Below are 23,073 nucleotides of genomic sequence, written 5' to 3'. Positions count from 1 at the left end.
GAAGTGGGGTCAGGGAAGACCTTAAGTCTTCAGAGCAGAGTTCATTGTAATGACTTGAGAGAGGAAGGAGCAGTGACAATGGGGAGGGCTGGGAAGAAGCTGAACACTTCACTCTGAGGATCAGGAGATTCTCTCTGTGTCTGTGTCCTGTGCCCAAGTCATGTTCAGGCAACCACAGGGAGAAATTGGCTCCAGTTCCTTCTCCCTCCAGGTCAGCCTGAGAGCTCCTTCCAGTCTTGGTGGGTCACTTTAGAGGAGGATTCAGGGCCCATCTAGCAACTTTGTATAGGAGAAGAAGGAAAGAAGGGGGTCTGGGTCAAGGTTCTGAGGGAGAGGAGAACGGCTGCTTGGGGATGGTAAAGGCTGCACTGAGGAGGGGACAGACTGGGCCAGGGTCACAGAGCTTCAGGGCCCGCATCATGACACAGTGGATGGGGTGTTAATCTACACTGTTCTCCAGTTCCAAGCAGGGATCCATGTGCCTTCTTAGCCCCACCTGTTGTTCAAGCAAGAAGAGCAGCAGAGGAAGTCTGTCTCTCATGCAGGATTATCCCAAGAGGCCACAAAGGCAGTGCTAAACTGCAGGATTTCATAGCCTCTGGTTTCTGTCCCAGGGGGAGGCTTCTCCCTGATTCACTGCTGTGTTTTTTTAATTCCAGTCTAACCGTTGGCACCTGTTGCTCATTATAGCACTCTGATAAGGACAGTTCCCTCCTTGAGATGCTCACAGAGCAAAGCCTGGGTATTTCCCCTTTAGAAATTCCCAAAGCTCTGTCTAAATCTGGAACTGTGACATGTGTCCATTCATCATGGTCCAGACAAGAACGCGAGTGAAAATACAGCTCTGCCTGAGCCTGTGACTCAGAGAAAGGGGCAAGACTCAAACTCAGCTTCCAGGAGGCAGGAGGATACCAGTGCTGGTCCCATCCTCACTTGGCTGAATGACCACAGAAGATGAAGCTCAACCCCCTCCATGCATACCAGGGGCACATTGGGGACCTGAGTGGGGAGCTTTCCAGCATCTGCAGGCTGCTCTGGGTACAAGTGGATTTGTACCAAAGGTGTCACCCAACTGACCAGTCTCTCCTTACCTCAGGTTGCTAGAGTTGACCTCCAACATCCACAGGAGAGGTTACACCAGGACTCAAGTCTATTCCTGTGTGCTCTATGTTATCCCAGACTGCACTGTTTCCTTCCTGATCTAATCTGGATTCAGCCTCTGGTATATTCCATCATCTGCTCCTCCTACAGAAATATCATGGTTTTTTACACTCATTACTGCTTGTGTAATTACCTTTCATTCCTCTGAAATAATCATTTGAATTGTCATTTTTAAATTTCTCTAACTTTCAATATTAACTCACCTTTACTACACACTATACCAACTCTAGGTCCTTTCAAAAAGGAAATTACCTTGGCCAAAGAAATGTAACAGAATTTAAAGGATGTACAAAAGAAAATTTGAGATTCAGGAACTCCTCATAACCAAAGAAGGTCCAGAAAGATCCTAAAAGGATTGTAATTCTGCATGTCTTACAAAATGGAGACATAGAATACAATTTGATTGGACAAATAGTAGTTAAAGAACCTATGAAGTGGGTGCAGCTGAATTAATTAATGCTTTCCACCTGCAGTTGCTCATTAGGTATTTGGGCCCCTGAAACTAATTAAAACTCAGTCCCTGTGATTAATTCTATATTGACATGGGCTGTGGAACTCAGCTCACATGCTCCAAATCTGTGCCTTCCCTCAAATTTCATTTACTTGTGCATGTGTTCCTGAGTGTATGATTCTCTACAACAACTTCAAAATGTACAGTCTTTCCTGGAACATAGAAAACAATTGAGATTATTGGTAAAAAATAGCAGGCAGATTGTGTCTTGCTAATGTAAGCTTCTACTGGTCTTTCCTCTTTGTTATTCGTTGTGTAAGGTAATAGCTTTATATTTTTCTGGAAGATGCAGTCAAAGTGAACTCTGTGTACTCAGAAAGGAAGCCCTGATGGGATGCAGAGTGTGTGCAATTAGGGTGCATCCACTGGCCTGTGGCCCTGATTGGTTTTGCTCAAAGGTCCCCTCTATATAAAAGGAGCTCAGGCAGAGGAAGCAAAGCATTTTCCCAGGAACAGGAGCTGCAGTGCTCACCACTTTCAGAGAAGAGCAACTTGCTGCCTGCCTGTGAAAACTCCTGAGAAACTAGAAGGCTTCACTGTCTGCAGCCTTGGCTAATGGTGAGGTCGCCATACATTTAGATGTGAGCCCTGGTTAAAGCAGGTCCTGCTCATTGTTAGATGCATAGCTATCTTCTGATGCTTAAGTTTTATGGTAAATTTGTTTTATGAGCTGTTCTTACCAGTCCCATTCCCTATCTTTTTAAATTTTAAAAATGTTTATGAGTCCATGTTTGGAGATCATCTTGTTTGGCTTCCCTGTGTGGAGTTGGCCATGCACAGCACAGCTGATGACATTTTTCACCCCCTACCCCTTCCTTCCCTCATCCTTCCTCCATCTCTGGAGATATTCTCTCTGCCTCCTGGTGTCTCCTCTTTCTTTTGCTCTTATTTTAGTTTCATATTTCAGTTTGTGTGTCTTATTTTCTTTAGCATAATGGTCTCAAGTTGCATCCATTTTCCTATAAAGGACTCTAATTAATTTTGATTGTCTTGTCCCTCTTCTATCACTGTCTCAAATGTATATCAAGGATTTGCTTCCTCCATGATTGTGGATACATTTTCTCCCATAAAGTAATGAATATTCATAAGGTTTCATAATACTTAAATTTTTATGACTAAATTTCAAGCTCTCAATTGAGATGTTCAATTTCAAGGAGTCCTTATGCACACATATCTGGAAGCTGCTGTACTAAATAGCACATACAGAGCACATTTTCTTTATCATAAATGTCCTGAGTTTTTGTGATCTACATCTTGTTACTTTTCTAATTTGCATTTGGAATAATGTCTTTCCTTCTTTGCATTCATTATTTCTATGTGTATTATTGTGATTCTTAATTATTACTTTAACTTTTTGGTATATGTGCTCCTATAATATATTTAAGAGAATTATTAAAATTAATATGATAAAGGCATAGACTTTTCCTCAGAAGATTGTTTGAGTTTTGCTTCATTTAAGTATTAATATAATATAATACCAAGTGATATTTCTGTTTTGAAATTTATTTACAAGTAATTTCCAGGTTCTTTTTTATAAAATATATTATTTGAAAGTTTTTGTCCTGTATAACAAAAATCATTTACTAGGATTGTTTTATGATGTATTTGAGTACAGTATATCAACATTCTTATGAATATGAGTCTTTCCTCCCAACTTATAACCACATCGTCTATACAGAGGATAATTTCAACATTGAAAATTAGATTTTTTCTAGGTAAGGGAAACTTACATATAAATTTCTGTAATGTAGGCATAATATCGCTTTCATTCATCGTGAATTGCTTTGCATAAGTTGAAATTGTAGTTTCATGCCATGTTTGTGTTGACATGTTATCTTTCATTTTTTTCTATTGGTCTCATTTTTCTTTTTTATTCTTCCTCCCCTCATTAAATTTATTGGTACATTTTTTTTGTATAAAATACAGTTACATTCATCATTGGGATCTTGTACCATTACATGAGTATCTTGGATCTTATTATTTTCCCCTTCCCCTGCCCTCCCTTCACCCCCTCCACCCTTCCCTGTTTGCAAAGAATTTGTTTCCATTTTTTTCCTCTTCTCATATTTTTTCTTTTCCTTTCTTTCCTTTCCCCTACCCCCCTCCACATCCGTTTCTCCTTTAGACCATTTCTTCCTATTACACAATTTAAATTATACATTTTAAAACTACAATATCAAGATCTAGGAGACATTACCACAGATTTTGCAGAATTTAAAAGGATATAGAAAGCATATTACAAAAATCTTTTTTGAAATAAATTTGACCACTTCTAAGAACTACCTTGGAAGACAAATTAATGAAACCAACTCTGGAGGAAATATAAAATTTGAATAGCACCTATTAAAGAAAGTATATTCCTAGCTTGAAAACCTACCTATATGCAATCAACAGGCTCATATACATTTTAACTGAAAAATTATATCAAACATTTAAAACAGAAAAAAGTAGGAACACTTGTTCCCTCATATTAGGGAATCAACATTGTGCTAATCCTAAAACTGGATTAAGATAATGGAAGAAAATATATCAACATAGATAGAAATTTATGTAAGAAAACAAACTATTAGAAGTCATATCTGGCCATATGTAGAAAGTGGTTTTATTATAGGGATGGTAGTGTTGGTTCAGTGTTGGAAGATCCACCCCCACAAGTCATCATTTTAACAGAGGAAAGGAAAAAGCCATATGATCCTGTCACTAGTTGGATCAAAAGTATTGGACTATATTCTACAGCTGTTCATGGTAAAAGCTATCAGTAGATTAGAAGTAGAAAAGAAACTTCTCAACAGATCAAAGACATGTACTCCATACTTCCAGCGAGAACACCTTTTATGAATGGAGAAGATACAATGCTTTCTCCCTAAGGTGGGGAACAAGGGCAGGTATGCCTACTCATCTGACCATTAAACTTTGAAACATAGGCCTAAACCAAAATAGACTGGCAATAAAAATGACACAATTAGGAGAGGAGTGGCAAGGTAGAAGGAAATTCTTTATATGTAGATGAAATTATCATCTACAGAGAAAATATTAAGAAAACTCTAGGAGCCCCTAGAACTTGTATTTGAATTTTGTAGGATTAGAAAACACATGGTATATATAAAAACTCAGGTCTATGTATACTTGCTATAAATAAAGAATTGGATATTGGAATTTAAAATTATGTAGGAAAAAATAAAAGGTATGTAGGATAATAAAGACCTAGAAAACTAAAAAGAAAAAGAAAAAGTGCTGTAAGACATTATGTACCTATATTTTATGACTCCCTTTAATGCTACAATAATCAAGGCAGTATTGGTGTAAGGAAAGACATATAGCTCATTGGAATAAAACAGAGAAGCTACAAATAGAACCACACATGTATGGTCCACTGAGTTTTGAAAGATTATTAAACATTAACATTTTATAGAATATAAATTCAATTCAAGAGCCGAGGAAAAACAGTGTTTTCAGCAAATGGAACTAGAACACCTGGTATCCATATATAGAAAATTAACCTTAACCATGTATTTCCATACATAAAAATAACTTGAAAGGACCTATGAACCTAAATATGAAAGATTAAATCCATAAAACTTTAGGAAGCAATTATAAGGGAAAATGTTTATGAATTTAGGGTAGGCAAGAACTACCTAGGATACAAAAAACATGATATATAATAGCAAAAAATTGATAAATGAGATTCCATCAAAATTTAGAACTTTAAATGACATGGTTAAAATGAAAACTAGTCCTTAAACAGACCATTTTCACAATGCATATAACTTATGACCAGAATATATAAAGAACTCTTACAGCTCATTCATAAACAACCCAATTAAAAAGTAGACAGAATGAGATGATAAATAGCCAGTACAGCACAAGGAAAATGTGCAACATTAGAATCAGAAAAATACTAATCAGTACAATAACAAGATTGAATTATACACTCATTAGGGAGATGAAGTTACAACTTTTAAAAGCTTTGTTGTGACATTTACTTTTTGTGGGATTCTCCCCTTTTGCACTTAATTTATCATGTCCAATAGATTCATTCTGCTGGGCTTCCTGGCATTGGGATCCTCATTGTCTTTTCCTAGGATGTTGTCTAATTGTTTTGGAGTCCTGGTTTGGTATTCATGAAGTTCCTAAGGTGCTTTTTATCATGAAAGTATCTTATTTCTCCATCAGTTTTCAAAGATAGTTTTGCAGGGCACATCAATCTGGGTTGGAGACTGTTTTCCTTTAGGGCTTGAAATACATCACTTCAAGCTCTTCTTGCCTTGAGGGTCTGCATTGAGAAGTCTGCTGTGAATCTGATGATCTTTCCTTTGTATGTAATTTCTTTCTTTTCTCTCACTGCTTGTAGAATTTTGCTCTTCTGTTGAGTTTCTGGAATCCTATTATATGCCTATGTGTAGATTTTCTTTGATCAAGGCTAGTTGGAGTCCTGTATGCCTCACTTATCTGTATGTCAAGTTCTTTTCCCCTGCTTGGGAACTTTTCTGACATTACTTCTGTCAACATTTTTTATGTCATCTTCACTCTCTCCTGTTTCTTCATTGATTCCAATCAGTTTAATGTCATGCTTCTTTGGATCATCTAGCAGCTGCTGGATTGCTTTCTCATGGTCCCTTACAATTTTGAAGCAATTTTTCTTTCCTGATCACTAATTACAATCTTATCTTCTATATCTGAAATTCTGTCATCACATTGGCTCATTCTTCTGTGTAGATTTTCAATGGAGTTTTTGATCTCCTGGAAATCTGTTTGTATCTGTTGTATGGATTCCATTTGTTTCCTATGTTGGGATTCCATCCTGTTCCTCAGGTCCGCTAGATGTATTAATCATGTCTATCATTATGAGCACAATTTCTGCTGTTATCTGATAGATTTCTGATTTCATTTTTTCCAGATCCTCTTTTGTTGCCAGTTCAGTGAGTCCAGATGGTTGAGTATCAGAGTGTTCCATCTCTTTCCCCTTTGAGGTTGCTGTAGGTGATCTGGAAGTTTGATTTTGAGACTGTTTACAAGTCTTCTCATTTCAACTCTAGGTGGCTGCGGGGAGTGCTGTTGGTGCCAGCCTGGCTCACCTCCTGTAGGCCAGGAGAGATGAGATGGATGACAACCCAGAAGCCCCTTCATATGGGGCATGAGAAGTGGGACAGTTTGCAGCTCGGAAGCCCCTGGGCTGGGATAATACTGCATTATATTTTTTAAGAAACCACATTTTTTTTCCAGTCTCCAGCTGATGGGCACTTGCGCTAGAACAAGTTTTACCTATTACAAATTGGGCTTTAATGAACATGGATGCACATATATCACTGTGATATGATTCTTTTAATTCTTTGGGAAGATACCCAGCAAGGGAATAACTGGGCCAATGGGGCTTCCAATCGTAGCTCTCTGAGGTACCTCCATGCTGATTTCCACAGTTGTTGCACCTGTGTGCATTCCCAATAATGGAGAAGGGCTCCTTTCTCCACAGAACCCCACCAGCATTTGTTATTGGTTAATTTCTTGATAGGAGCCATACTTCCTGTGGTGTGGTGGAATCTCATGGTTGTTTTGATTTGCATCTCTCAAATGACCAGTGATGTTGAACATTTTTTCATATATTTATTTGCTGCTTTTACTTCTTTCTCTGAGAATTGTCTGTTCATTTCAGATGCTCATTTTGGATTGGGTCTTTAAGTTTGGAAGGTCTGATTATTTTAAGTTTTTATATACTCTAGCAGACCTTGGTCTGTAGAACTGCTGGTAAAATTTTCCCACCTTGTGCATTGTTTCTTCCCAATGTGCTGGATTCTTTTGTTGTTTAGAAGCTGTTTCATAAGAAGAGATCCCACTTGTTGATTGTATGTGCTAGCCACAGCAATTAAACAAGAGAAAGAGAAAGAAATGAAAGGAATAAAGAGAGGACATGAGGTTAAATTGTCATTATTTGCAGATGACATGATGTTCTATATAGAGGACTCAAGAATTCTAGCTAAAGTATTCTAGACTTAATAACCAAATTTAGTGCAGGAGCTGGATACAAGGTCAACACACAGGAATCAATAGCTTCTCTATTCTACAGACTCACTGAGAGAGAAATGGGGCAACAATTCCTTTCACAAAAGCATCCAAAACACTGAAATATGTAGGAATCAACCTAAGAAAGGAAATCAAAGACCTCTACTCTGAAAAATATAGCACTCTGAAAGAAGAGATTGAAAATGATATCAGAAAATGGAAGGAAATAGGTTTTGTTCTGTTGAATTATTTTTAATTCTTTAAATTTTGATGTACATTTTGTAACCATTTTCACATTCTATTTCTTAGTTTTATTAACTTATAATTCATTCTAAAATTTGGAAATGGAATTTTAGAAATTTAATTCAGAGTAATGGCTTTCTGATCAATCTTCTAAAAGTTTCATGACTTCACATTTTTTACTTTAGCTTCTCAATAGTAATGACTGTGTTTTTCTTTATGCTCATTTAGTTGACTTCTCTTGAGCCAAAGTATCATTTGAAGAAAAATTCATGTATGCATCATGTGATGGAAGAAGTCTTCCTAGCTCACTAACAACTATAAAAGTTGAATAGGTGCAGGTTTTGGAAGCCATGTATGGGTATTCCTAGGAAGGAGAAATCCTGCTGGGCTGCCTCAAATTCACTCTGAGGAATACTTCGAATCTTAAATTTGGCAATCATGGCTGTGGCAGTGTTTTATATAGATATTTCTACAGCTGTCAGGAATAGAACCTTCCTTTCTACTCACCATCTTCCATGTTGCATATATGTAAGGATTCTCAGATTACAAATATCCTTATACATATCCCCAGTGAGCAGACACTCACATCACTGTTCATCTTCCCATTTTTGCTAGATAAAGTAGGATAAGTAAACTTTTCTCTACTGTAAATTGTACAGTGAAGATCAAGAAAGTTAGGGCGTATCAATTCCAAGGAATTTCACCTTTAAAACAGAAGAGAATTCATGACCTTCAATGATTAGAGCATTGAATTTTGAGAGATGGCAAGTCCTAATAAAGAATCTGTTGTTCATAATAAGTATAAAAGATTTCCTTAGAGTCTCTGGACAAGGGAGACTGTGGAATGACCATAGATCAATTGCAGAGAAGTAACACATGAGAATCAATGCAGGGATATTTCTAGATGCTGTATTAAACTGAATTACTTCATCACTTTGAAAACTTTGTAATAATTTGGGTGACAATGACTATGCTCTTATATTTCATATTTGAAATACATGAATAACCACTCCTTTACCCAAAAGATGTTCATATGATTGCCTTTGGTTTGCTCTCTTTGAAGAGGTAAAGTAAAATGGGGTCATTAACATGGTGCTAGTCCAGTGTGACTGGTGTCCCTTTGAGAAAAGGAGAGGAGAGCACTGTCATGTGCTCAGAGAAGGCCACATAGAAAGAGAAGGAAAAACCAGCATGCAGGAGCCAGTCAGCCAGTTCCTAGACAAACAAGGCCTATAGAACTTTTCATCTCAGAATTGTAAAAAATAGTTTTCATTTCTATCCATTCACTCAAACGCTTTGATGTGGCAGCACTGCTGGCATTTTAATGATTGTACATTAGAACAATATTGTTAAAACTCTATCCAATTACCTTTGATACCACAAAAGAATAAGTATGAGTTTTAAGAGACAAGTTTAAAATTTGTAATATCTATGGAAAAAGAAAGAAATCTCATTGAAAAAGACATAATGAAATTGCTCAACTTATAGACAGGATCTATCACTAGTGGTCACGTAGTTTGAGAAAGATCAGGATCATAATACTGTGCTAGTAGATGCAGGCATCAAGACAAGTGTTCCTTGGAGGATCCTCCTTTGCTGATGTTTAGGAAAATATGTAAAAAATGTCCAAGAAAATAGAAAAATGCAAATCTCTATGAGTCTTTGTTTGAATTGGTTATTGTGTATTCAAATGGGCATAAAATGAAGAGAGAAGGTTTCATGTTTAGGAAATGGGGAAATATGGAGTTATTTGCCAAATAGTACAAATTTCATGTGCTTAACAATATCTTTTTGCTGTTAAATTTATTGGTATATTTTAGGTACAGAATACTGTTGCATTCATCATTGGGATCTTGTGCCTTTACATGATATATCTTGGTTCTTAATTTTTCCCCATTCCCTAGCTCTCCCTTCACCCCCTCCACCCTTCCATATTTACAAATACTTTGTTTCCATGTTTTTCCTTTTCTCCTATATTTTCTTTTCCCTTCTTTCATTTCCCCTACCCCTCCACTTCCTCACTGCTTTAGACCTTTTCTTCCTTTTTCACAATATCAATTATACATGTTGATTCTTGTTTACATGGTTAGTTTTTCAAACCACAGAAACTATTGAGATAAAGACCATCTATTCCTATTTTCTGTCAGGTTTTTTTTTTTTATCATGAATAGGTGTTAAAGTTTGTCAAATGATTTTTATGCATCTGTTGTGATTATCATATGGTTTTTGTCCTTGTCTCTGTTAATATAGTGTATTACATTGATTGATTTAGTAATGTTGAACCATCCTTGCATCCCTGGGATAAATCCGACTTGGTCAGGGTGTACGATCTTCTTGATGACCCTCTGTATTCTGTTTACCAGTATCTTGTTGAGGATTTTTCCATCTATGTTCATTAGGGGTATTGGCCTATAGTTCTCTTTTGGGGTTGGGTCTTTCCCTGGTTTTGGAATCAAAGTAACACTTGCTTCCAGGAATGCATTTGAAAGTATTGCTTCCCTTTTAATTAAATTGAAAAGGTTAAATATTAATGGCAATAGTTTGACTTTAAATATCTTATAGAATTCAGGAGTGAAACCATCAGGACCTGGGCTTTTCTTGTTGGCAAAATATTTGTTCTTCCTTAGATTTCTTATTGATACATTACAGGTATAACATATATTTACATTTATAATTGGGTACTTGTACCTTTACATGATATATCTTGGTTCTTATATTTACCCATTTCCTGTTCCCCCTTAACCCCTTCCACCCTTCTTTATTTACAAAGACTTTTTTCCATTTTTTTCTCGTAATTTTTCCATTCCCTTCTTTCATTTCCCCAACCCCTCCCAATTCCCCTAATCCTTTTGGACTATTTCTTCCCATTTCTCATTATCAATTAATCATTTTAATCATTGTTTACACTTTCAGTTACTCACAGTAGAGAGACTATTTGGTATTTACACATGAGTGTCCTATTTATTTCATTTAGGAGTGTGTGCACAATATGCATCCATTTAGATGTAAAAATCTCTAGTTTCTCTATTCTTTATGGCTGAATTGTTTATTTTTTTTTTATAAAAATATCACATCTTCTTTATCCAGTATCCAGTTTTTTGGCACTTGGGGTGTTTCCAAGCTTTCAATCTTACAAACTGCTGCTATAAACATAGGGGCACATATATTACTGTGGTATGATTCTTTCAGTTCTTTGGGGAAGATTCCCAGCAGAGGAATATCTTGGTCAGATGGGACCTATAGTCCTAGATCTTTGAGGTATCTCCATGCTGGACTCCACAGTGGTTTTACCAGTCTGCACTTCCACCAGCAATGGAGAAGCATTCCTATCTCCCTACAACCCCACCAGCATTTGTTATTGGTTGATTTCTTGATAGCAGCCATTCTTATGGGGGTGAGGTGGAATCTCAGTGTTGTTTTCATCTGCATCTGTTGAATGAATAGTGCAGGTGAACATTTTCTCATACGTTTATTTGCTGCTTTTACCTCTTTTTTGCTGTATTTACTTATTTGCAAAATGTCTGTTCATTTCAGATGCCCATTTTCAATTGGGTCTTTAAATTATAGGGTCTAATTTTTTAAAGCACATTATATCTTTAGATAGTATTACTTTGTCTGAAGCACAGCTCCTAAAATATTTTTCCACATTGTAGGTTGTGTCAGATCTGTCGGTGTTTTCTCTTGCAGTGCAGAAGATTTCTAATAAGAGGAGATACTAGTAGTTGATTGTTTTTGTTAGTTACCATGTTACTGAGGGTTTTTTATAGACTTTTCCAATACCAAGGTCTTCAAGAGTTCTACTTAACTTATCTTCCAACAAGTTTAGTGTGTCTCTTTTGATATTTAGATCTTTAATCCATTTTGATCTTAGTTTAGTGCATGGTGATAGATACTGGTCAAGTTTTAATCTTTGACAAGTTGAAATCCAGTTTTGCCAACACCATTTATTAAATAGTCTATCTTTCCTCCAATGATGATGGTTGACTCCTTTTGCAAAGATGAGGTGGCTGAGTAGGAGTGGAGTTGTTTCTGCATCTTCTAATCTATTCCACTGATCCTTGGTTCTGTTTCTTTGCCAGTACCATGCTGTTTTTATCACAATACCTTTGTAGTATAGTTTCAATTTGGGGATTGTGATATTCCCTGCCATGTGTCTGTTGCCTAGAATTGCTTTTGCTATTCTAGGTCTCTTCAGGTTCCAAATGAGTTTTTGGATTGTTTCTCTACTTCTGTGAAATATATTGTTGGAATTTCCATTGGAATTGCATTGAATCTATATAGCAATTTTGGAAGTATGGCCATTTTCACTATATTCATTCTTCCTATCCAGGAACAAGGAATGTCTTTCCTTTTTCTTATATCCTCTTTGATCTCTTTTTTCAGAGTGTTGTAGTTTTCCATATAGAGTTCTTTTGCTTTCTTTGTTAGACTGATTACAAGATATTTCATTTCTTTGCATGCTGTTGCGAAAGGAATTATTTCCCTAATTTCTCTCTCGTGAGTCTGTCATTTGTGTACAAGAAGGCTATTGTTTTTTCAATGTTGACCTTTATCCAGGTGCTGTCCTGAAACTGTCAATTAAATCTATAATTCTTTTAGCAGTTTTATGGCTCTCCTCTGTTGAGTATCATATCATCAGCAAATAATGACAGTTTGACTTCTTCCTTTCCTATCTTTTGTTTTTATTTCTTTCTCATGTAATTTCTATGGCTAATGTTTCCAGAACTATATTGAATAGGATGGTAATAGTGGACATTCTTGTCTTGTTCCTGATTTTAGTGTGAAGGTTTTCAGTTTTTGACCATTTACTATGTTTTTGGCTGTTGAGTTTTCATATATATCCTTAATCAGGGTGAGATAAAGACCTTCTATTCCAATTTTCTGTAGGGTTATAATCATAAATTGGGGATGGATTTTGTTGAATGCTTTTTCTGCATCTATTGAGATCATCATATGGTTTTTCCTTGACTCTGTTTATATAGTGTATTACATTTATTGATTTATAAATGATGAACCATCCTTGCATCCCTGGGATAAATCCAACTTGGTCAGGGTGTATGATCTTCTTGATGACCCTCTGTATTCTCTTTGCCAGTATGTTGCTGAGGATTTTTGCATCTATTTTTGCATCAATTTTGCAACTACAAGATTGACTTGTAGTTCTCATTTTGGGCTGCATCTTTCCCTGGTTTTGGAATCAATGTAATACTTGCTTCCAGGAATGAATTTGGAAGTATTGCTTTCCTTTCAATTTCATTGAAGAGTTTAAAGAGTAATGGTGTTAATTCTTCTCTAAATGTCTTGTAGAATTCAACAGTGAAGCCATTAGGACCTGGGCTTTTCTTTCTTGGTAAATTCTTAATTAAATTTTCAATTTCAATGATTGAATTTGGAGTGTTTAGAATATTTTTATCTTCTTTTAACTTCGAAAATTTGTATATATGTAGATATAGATAGATATCCATCAATTTCTCATGTGTTTTCCATTTTATTAGAGTACAGGTTCTTGAAGCAGGTATTGATGATCCTCTGGATTTCTGCTGAATCTGTTGTGACCTCACCTTTTTTATTCTTAATTTTTATTCTTAATTGAGCTTTATTTTTCTTTTTTGGCTAAGGTTGGCTAAATGTTTATCAATTTTATTAATTCTTTTGAAAAACCAACTCTTTGTTTCATTGATGTTTTTATATCATTCTCTTGGTTTCCATTGCAATGATTTCTTCTCTGATCTTTATAATTTTCTCACTTGTACAATCTTTGGGCTTGTCTTACTCTGCTGTTTGTAGGAGCTTAAGATTGAGCATTAGGTTGTTTATTTGCACTTACGATGTTTTGCTACTGTGGGCATTCACTGCTATGAATTTCTCTCATAGAACTACTTTCTTTTTTTTGTTTTTCTTTTTTGGTTTTTTGGTACCAGGGATTGAACTTGGGTCCTTGCACTTGCACAGCATGAAGCAAACCAACTGAGCTAAATCCACGGCCAAGAATTGCTTTCATTTTGGCCCATAGATTCCTGTATGTTGTATTGGGATTATCATTTATTTGTAAAAACTGTCTAATTACTTCTTTAATTGTCTCTGTGACCCATTGGTTGTTCTGGAGAGTATTCTTCAATTGTCATGTTTTTGTGAATTTCTTGTGGATTCTTATGGTATTGGTCTCCAGTTTAATTTCACAATGGTCTGATAATATGCATGGGGTAACTTCAATTCCTTTGCATTTACTTAAACATGTTCTATGTACTAGTAGGGGTCTATTTTGGAGAATGACCTGTGTGCTGGTGAAAACAATGTATATTCTGATTTTGTGGGCAGACTGCTCTGCAGATGTCTATTAAGTCTATTTGTTCAAAAGCTTGATTCAGTTCTAGAATTTCATTGTTGATATTTTTCTAAATGATCTGTCTATTTGTGACAATAGTGTATTGAGTTCCCCCACTACAATTGTATTAGGGGTTATTTTGGTTTTCACATCCCTTAATATTTGTTTGGTATAATGGGGAGCATTAGTATTTGGTGCATATATATTTATGATTGTTGTCTCTTCCTCTTGAATTGTTCCCTTTACAAGGATGTAGTGACCATCTTTGTCACTCTTAGTTTTGTTTTGAAATTTACTTCATCTGCAGGTAAGATAGCTCTGCTTTTTTCCAGGTTTCTAGTCCATAGAGAACTGCTTTCCATCATTTTATATTGTCTATGAGTTTCTTTTTGAACTAGGTCCATTTCTTGTATACAGCATATTTTTGGGTTTTGCTTCTTAAGCCATACCACCAGTCTGTTTCTTTTGATTGGTGAAGTGAGGCCACCAACATTGATGGTTATAACTGATATATATTGACTTATCATTGTCATGTTATTTTCCTGTTGTTGGTTCTTTTTTATTTTCCCCCTCACCCTTTGATTTCCTGCCTTGCCTGATGGATTTGCTCTGTTGGGCCTCATGGAGTTGTGACCTTCATTGTCTTGACTTTTTCTAGGATACTTTTAAGAATTGTTTGGAGTGCTGGTTTGGTATTCATGAAATTTCTCAGGTATCCTTGTCATAGAACTATCTTATTCTTCCATCAATTTTTAAAGATAGTTTTGCAGGATCCATCAGTCTTCGTTGGAGGTTGTTTACTTTTAGGGCTTGAAATACCTCACTCCATGCTCTGATTGATTGTGGGTTTGTTTTGAAAAGTCTGTTGTGATTCTACTGGGCTTTCCTTTTCATGTGATTTATTTCTTTTCTTAACTGCTTGTACTATTTTGTTCTTCTGTTGGGTTTCCGGGATCTTGATCATTGTGTGTCTATGTGTAGGAGTTTTTATCATGGCTAGTTGGAGTCCTCTATGCCTCACTTATCTGTATGTCAAATTGTTGTGCTCTGTTTGGGAAGTTTTCTGTCATTAATTCTGCAAACAATATTTTTTATGTAATTGGTACATTCTACTGCTTTTTCCTGGAATTCTATCAGATCTATATTATTCTTCACTGCATCACCCAGGAGCTATTGGATTGATTTCTCAGGGTCCCTTACTATTTTTAAGAGATCTCTCTTTTCATGGTCACTGACCACCATCTTGTCTTCTATATCTGATATTCTGTTTTCAGATTCACTTAGTCTGCTGTGTATACTTTGAATAGAGTTTTTAATCTCCTGTATATTTGTTTGAATCTGTTTCATGGATTCCATTTCTTTCCTATGTTGTGCATTCATGGTTTCCATTTCTTTTGTATTCTGGATATTCATGGCTTCCATCATGGTCCTTAACTCATCTATGTTTTTTATCTCTTTCTTTTCTAGAGTCTCTAGTCATGACTTTCACTCTACTCACTATCTCTCTATTTATCCGGGAAATTATTTCTGTTTTTAATTTTTCTCGAGCCTCATTCATCTGTTTCATTACTTCCTATGCTATCAATTCAAGGTGAATAGGTGGTTGATTATCAGAATTTTCCACCTCATTTCCCCCCAGAATTTGCCTTTGCTGAGCTGGAAGTGTGGGTTTGTGCCTTGCTAAAATGTCTTCTCATTCCTAATTTTGTTGTTGGTACTGTCCTTGCTTTAATTACTGAGTTGATACTTCAATATTGCTTATTGTAAAAACATTTGTTCCTTGTATTCAGAACCCTTATGGCATGATTGATTCTCAGAAATGTCTTCCAGATGTAGCCGGTCTTTATGTTTTGAGTCTCTAATAACTCTGAAGAAATCATGTTTTCTTTATACCAAGAAGGAAAAATGATTAGATCAATTCCAACACCTTAGCCCAAGTAACAGAGTTAGCAAAAAGATAGCATCAAGCACAGGTTAGAAAATGACTATTTGTGGTAGTTATTACTCTATCACCTTTAACCACGTGAATTAAATCAAAATTGAGGACCAACCCAAAATATATTTATAGTGAATAAACTCTTTAATATACCAACTTTACCCTTAGAAAGAGTTGGGGAAGAAGGGATAAATAGGCAGAAGTATAGGGAAGTATTAGTAGTGAGGCCAGAGAACACAAGAAGATCATGCAAACTCTAGGAAACTATTGAAGACAAGAGGAAAAGACAGAATGAAAGAACAAAGACAAGAACAGAACAACCTAACCAATAGGAAGGCTAGAAACTGTATTGACTTTCCTTTAAAACTAATGACGAGAGAAGTAAAAATAGAAGAAAAGAGAAAGAAGATATGTGAATTAGGGCAAGAAGAAAAAGGGAGATGAAGAACAATGTGGGAGAATGAGAGAGTGAGACAGAGAGAAAAAGAAGAGATAAACAAAAAAGAAAAATTTGAAAAGAGTAGGGAAAAAAGAAAAATTAAATATGATTCAAAAGCAATTTTAAAAATAAATAAAAAATAAAAATAAAGGGCTTTCTTCAGTGTATGTCTATGCTGTCACAATAGATAACGTGGGCAACAGTGTGCAGATCTAAACCAATTAGTCTCAGGAAGCCAGCAGCAGACCCCTGAGATTTTTGGGAGCAATGCTACATACTTCTAGGGAAAAATCATTTGAGTAGGCCTAGTTCTCCTGATTACAGCCCAGCTAGGACATTCCAGACATAATTGCATTTTGGCCTCTGGTCACAACTGAGACCTCAGTGATCCCCAGATGCTGGAATCCCAGGACAAGACCACACCCGTGGGAGATGCCAGGGAAGAACCAAATCTTCATCTGCATAGTTTCTCATTGTTCTTAGATTTCCAATGCCCCCCCCAGCCTCTTGTTATACCTTGTTTATCCCAATGTGAACTATTGAACTCTCTGCAAGTCATTTGTTACATTTGTTTCTCCCGATGTACTGAACTCTCTGCAAGTCATTCGTTACAATGTACTGAATAAACGGTGTGGTAAGCTGGGGGCTTTTGTCTTTGCTGTCCAGAGCAGCACTGATCAGACCCAAAGCTCAGCTTCTTCTCAGTCTCATTTGTCTACCTTTCCTATAATTCGCCGTGTGCTGCTGTGGCTTGCAGGAGACCAGGACTCACTGCAGAGGTTCTGGTAACGTCCCCTTCCCCTGTTCCCTACATTTGGCACCCAACTTGGATGTGAATTGGATCCAGGGGAGAACTCGCCTGTGAGACAAACTTGGAGTAAGAGAGACAGCACACAGATCTCCCAGGATGATTTCCAGACTTGGATGAGGGACACTGGTGGTAAGTGTGTCCAGCTGTGGGTAATTTTCTGTCTTTGCTGTGTTACAGCTATGGGTCAGTCTCTGTCATTGGAGCAGCATAACTTTGTCAAATTACTTAAGTCACTGTTAAAGCAAGCTATGTACCCAGTACCTAGAGATGCTGTGATAGATTTGCTAAGACATAAAAATGTATATCCCATCTTTTCCCCAGGAAGGGACAACTAACTTAATAGCATGGGAACATGTAAGTACTGTTCTCCATGAGGCCTGGTGAAGGGGTGATCATCTCTATCCCCGAATGCTCCCCACTTGGGCCTTAGTCCACTCTGCTCAGAGGTCAGAGTTGCTAGCCATTTTATTTGTGATTGAAAACTTCCCTCCCCAACCTCTTAATATTTTAAGTGATTCCTCTTATGCAGTTTGGTTGACTCAAAGACTGGAAGGAGCTATGGTCTGCTCTACCTTAGAACCTAAATTATTAAACTTCTTTTTAAGATTACAAAAGACCATATGTCAAAAAATTGCTCCTGCCTTAGTAACTTGGGGAAGAGGTTTCACTTTTGTCCTAACAGATAATGAGAAAACATTGTGGCTGCCCTCCTGGAATGTGAGACCATGGGTCACGCTGGTGGAACCGCAAACATCTCACAGAATGAGTGATAGCACCTTGGCTGAAAGCAATGAGCCAGCTGCACCTCAGGGACCCATCTCACCAGCGAAAACCAACAAATCCATGGCAGGGTCCAGGACTGAGATGATGCCCCCAGAGGAACGATAATTATAGATTTATGGTAAAAAATTTATAAAGGTGGGGGACAACTTCAAAATGCTTTTTTTATATTTACAGGTATAAAAGCGCTTTCATTCCTTCTGATTCTAATCTCAAGAGATCTCTGTTAATTGACTATTCCAAAGTTTTTGAGCAGTTATACAATTATAAATCTAATAATCTAAAAGGGATTATTCAGTCGGTAGAGCATGAGACTCTTAATCTCAGGGTCCTGGGTTTGAGCCCCACGTTGGGTGCCAAATGTAGGGAACAGGGGAAGGGGACATTACCAGAACCTCTGCAGTGAGTCCTGGTCTCCTGCAAGCCACAGCAGCACATGGCAAATTACAGGAAAGGTAGAAAAATGAGACTAAGAAGCTGAGCTTTGGGTCTGATCAGTGCTGCTCTGGGAAGCAAAAACAAAAGCCCCCAGCTTACCACACCTTTTATTCAGTACATCATAACAAATGGCTTGCATAGAGTTCAGTACATTGGGAGAAACAAATGTAACAAATGACTTGCAGAGAGTTCAATAGTTCACATTGGGTTAAACAAGGTGTAACAAAAGGCTGGGGGGCAGTGGAAATCTAAGAACAATGGGGAACTATGCAGATGAAGATTTGGTTCCTCCCTGGCATCTCCCGTAGGTGTGGTCTTGTCCTGAGATTCCAGCATCTGGGGATCACTGAGGTCTCAGTTGTGACCAGAGGCCAAAATGCAATTATGTCTGGAATGTCCTAGCTGGGCTGTAATCAGGAGAACTAGGCCTACTCAAATGATTTTTCCCTAGAAGTATGTAGCATTGCTCCCAACATGAGATTCAAGCTGATTTTTGGCTATGTGTCCCAAGTTGAGCTCCCTGACCTCCTTCTGGGTTGAACTCTGCAAGGTTCTACTGCAGGTTCCAGCTGTCCTTACCCTGAAAATAGTCCAGGTTTTGATGGGAGGTGGTGATCCCTCTGACTTACTAACTAAAGTGGTCTGGTGTACCTTCATTGTAGAGATTCCCTTCACTCTTCTAGTAGGCATTAATTTTTATCAAGGACCTTGAGAGAGGCCCTCTTCCTGTTTCTCACTTCTGCTCTGTCTTCTGGAGATCAGGACAATGCCATTTAGGACTCCCTGTGCCTCTGTGGTGTTGATCCAGATACCAGGGTGGCCAGGAGGCCAAAGTCCAGCAGGATGGGTGTTGGGGTGGTGCTGCCTGTTACTCACTCAGAGGCTGGGATAGGGGTGGAGTGGCAGCCCAGCTCCACATAGCTCAGCTCCTCACCTGTCCACTCCATGCTCAGATGCTGGGCTAGTAATTTCTTGATAAAGCAAAAACTAGAAGACATTGTACTTGCAATGTTTGTTTCTAATATTAACATTGCAAATGTTATTCTGAGTTTGAGTCATGTGTCAATTTTATAAAATATGAATCAAAACTCAGGCAGAACATGTAACAATCTTAATATCAAGGTGCAATACTTGGTTGTATTAAATTTTCGCCTACTTATATTTGTTATGGGATAAATTGGTTAAAGCTGTAAAAGATCAGAGATTTTGTAAAGATTAAACTATTTCATGTATTATAATGTCTTATTTTATTCAAATATCCATATAATCAAGTTAACTGACTATACTTTTGTTCACAACAATTATTTATAAATGAAATACAGTTGCCAGTGTACTTATTATTGAGAGTTTTGGAGAGACATTACAGTTCCTAAAATCTATCTCACATGCAAGCAAAGGTCTGTATATAAATGTAACGTAGGTGTGTTATGGAAGTGATGAGTAACAAAACTGAACTGCATGGGCTACAGTAAAACCTTAAATGAAATGTTCCATTGATCCAGGAGTTTTAGGGATGACCTTCATAATTTACATATGCACTACTTCTGAGCAGTATTGTTTTAAGTAATTGTGGGAGTAAATGCCAGCAGACTGAAAAATGTGTAGTTCTGTTACTTTCTGAAGCAGGAGATTTTAAGTGTCACCTATGTAGGTTGGGTATCAGTGAATGAGCCCCCAGGTGAATGAGTGTCTGTGTTAATTCTTCCCTTTATACAACATCTTACCAAGATTGGCACCCATTCCTTGAGAGAAAGGTCCAACTTCATGGTTGAAAATGCAGGCAGGCATCTGGGAAATATGGTGCAGGTTAGAGGACCATTGCTACCCAATGATGCAAATCTAGTGTAGTTTGAAAAATTCTACCATATTTATCTAAAGATGGAAATGAAGTCCCACATGGGGATGGCTCATGGTTATCTCTGTTTTGGAATGAGGGAAGGAATTCCTTACATTTAAACTAAAAGGCTGACTTGGCTAATGAACAATAGAGACAAAGTTTTTCATGTTCCTATCTATGAGATGACTGCATTTGTATCTTATTTTTTAACCAGGACTATGCACTCAAATTTTACTTCAGAAAAGTTGGGACCCTTGTGCTTTTGTCCAAGTGCACTGCATTTTCTGCTGCTTGGTAGTATGCTAACATTCCTATGAATATCTGTGACTTCCTAACAGATGCATTTAAAATTTCAGCACAGACTGCAGTCTAAATGACTTTGTTCTCTATCCACAGATTCAGTCCTTAGTTTTTACCCTGTGTCATAATCTGTACTGGAAGGCAGCTGACAACTCTGTGAATGACAATGAATGTGCAGGTGAGTAAGAATGTGTTTTTCTACTGATATTACAAGCTCATTGAGAGCAGATATTAAGTCTTAAGTCCAAGAAGGAGGGATTAAGGTGTCTATATTCCAGGAAGTATTTTCTTCACACTGAGTTAATTATAATGGTTGTAAATTTATAGTATCTTATTTACTGTATAATATGTATACAATAGAATAATATAAACATATTTGCCTATGGGTTTCAGTATCTTTGTGTATGTGAATCTACACTATGGCTTTGTACTTATAGAAGAGATGTAAGATATTTTCTCCCTCATTGAGTTCTTTGTACTTTTTATAGAAATATTGGCCTCCTTGCGTGTGCTGCTAACTCTAATGCTGTTAGAATTGTGCTGAATGCAGGGCATAGCTATCTGTGAGAAGTAGAGCACTGCAGCCCATGGCAGTGAGGGAGTTAAATATTTCACCAGGTGAATTCAATCAAAAGGGAGGCAAAGATTTTGATATCAAGTCTGTAAGCTCTGGAAGAATAATGAACGATGTTTAGGAAGAATAGCAATTGCCAATTATTTAAGTAATTTCACACTTAATAAATTGAATAAATAGAAAATAATTTAAGTAATTTCTCACCTACTTCACTGTGAAAAAGTCTTCAAAGTATAATCTAAAATATTTTATAGTTCTGTACCAAAGTCATAGTACTTTCACGCCAGTAATTCAGAATATTTTTATTTGATGGATCCATGTTATGATTAGATATTACTAATAACTTAATTGGCTGTAATCTTAATTCAAGAGTGTAGTAAGAGTATGAATTGAATGAAAATAGAAGGCTCTGGAAATTTTTTGACAAACTGAATATGTGGTACCTCATCCAAAGCTTCTTGAACATGTGAATATAGTGACAACATTCATAAAGGAGACCTGCAAGAATAATATTTGGATTTTTCAGATCGAGAATCCTCATATCTCAGGAAAGTTCATCTAGAACAAAGGCCAATATCCCAATTAGAAAGATTTGTGATGAGTCCTGCTTGACATTTGTCCTGAGCCTCACTCTGCAAATTTGATTCCATTCCAGTACAGACAGACCAAACCCACAGATGGTGACAGTTATTCAATTCAGCCAGTAATCAGGGATGGTGGTTAATCCTTTCACTGTCTTTGGCCTTCTTATGAATAATACAAACAACAATTATAGTAAACGTCTTTGAGATAGGAAAAACATTCTTTGGATTGTTCCACATTCAAATCAGTATAAAATTGGTTAAATAGATGAGGGATGTGAGGCATATGAATGAAAAGGAAACAACCATAGTCATTCTAACTAATGGAAACCAAAACAGTGATAACAATAATTCAATTATGTACGAATGTTCCTCAAAATGATCAGGGCAGATATTTTTATATAAAATGTTGAAACTTGAATGTTTCATAACAACCTTCATAAAAGTTATAACTACCATTCTATTGACAAATTTCATAGGTTCTCAATATCAAATATGTAAAATTTCTCATAAGGAAATTATCCTTCATAATAATGAATTTATGAGTTCAGAGTGTGTTTGTAAAGAGAAGCAATACTGTTGCCCTAAACAATTCAATTTCTCTCTATCCAGGCTTTCCTCTGCCTTTGGGCTATAATCTGGGTTTTTATGCAAAGAACTTTGTCGCTATTCCTCTATCTAAAGTGTAGTGTCTATGATCTTCTAGAAATTAGTGACCATTGAAGATTTGACCATAAAATTCACCCCAGAGGAATGGGTCCTACTGGACACACCTCAGAGAAAGCTGTACAGAAATGTGATGGTGGAAAACATTAATCATCTCCTATCCCTTGGTGAGTCCACCATCATCTCTATCTATATCCAGTCATCCAAGTATCCTAGCATTAGTTTTCTAGAATGCGTGATGCATACCCAAATCAATCTCTGTCTGAATTTGTTTATAAGCCTTACACCTTCCTGAAAGAATGTTTTCAATCACATTCATTTAAAAGATATTTTTAACAACCTTGAATGTTGATTTGATCAATATTTCATGCCTTCACTGCAAGCATGTCTGCAAAACACAGAGAAAAACTATGTATTGAATGAGTGTTTTCCAAATTATAAATTCACTAAATAATTGGAAAAGTATTATTTTAA

The 23,073-nt window shown here is 36.7% G+C and overlaps 1 long non-coding RNA gene across 1 annotated transcript; it reads left to right on the top strand.

Annotated features, from left to right (window-relative positions):
- The first annotated feature begins 2,127 nt into the window (after positions 1–2,127).
- LOC147826856 (uncharacterized) lies at positions 2,128–22,715 on the top strand. Its single transcript, XR_015453337.1, has 3 exons — positions 2,128–2,230; positions 20,875–20,956; positions 22,640–22,715. It is a non-coding gene; the product is annotated as an uncharacterized LOC147826856 (long non-coding RNA).
- The last annotated feature ends 358 nt before the right edge of the window (positions 22,716–23,073 follow it).

Source organism: Heterocephalus glaber, unplaced genomic scaffold, assembly GCF_053883595.1.
Source record: "Heterocephalus glaber isolate CG9 unplaced genomic scaffold, H.glaber_assembly_v1.0 deba00001460, whole genome shotgun sequence".
Lineage (NCBI taxonomy): Eukaryota > Metazoa > Chordata > Mammalia > Rodentia > Bathyergidae > Heterocephalus > Heterocephalus glaber.
This window is presented reverse-complemented; position numbering and strand designations above follow the sequence as displayed.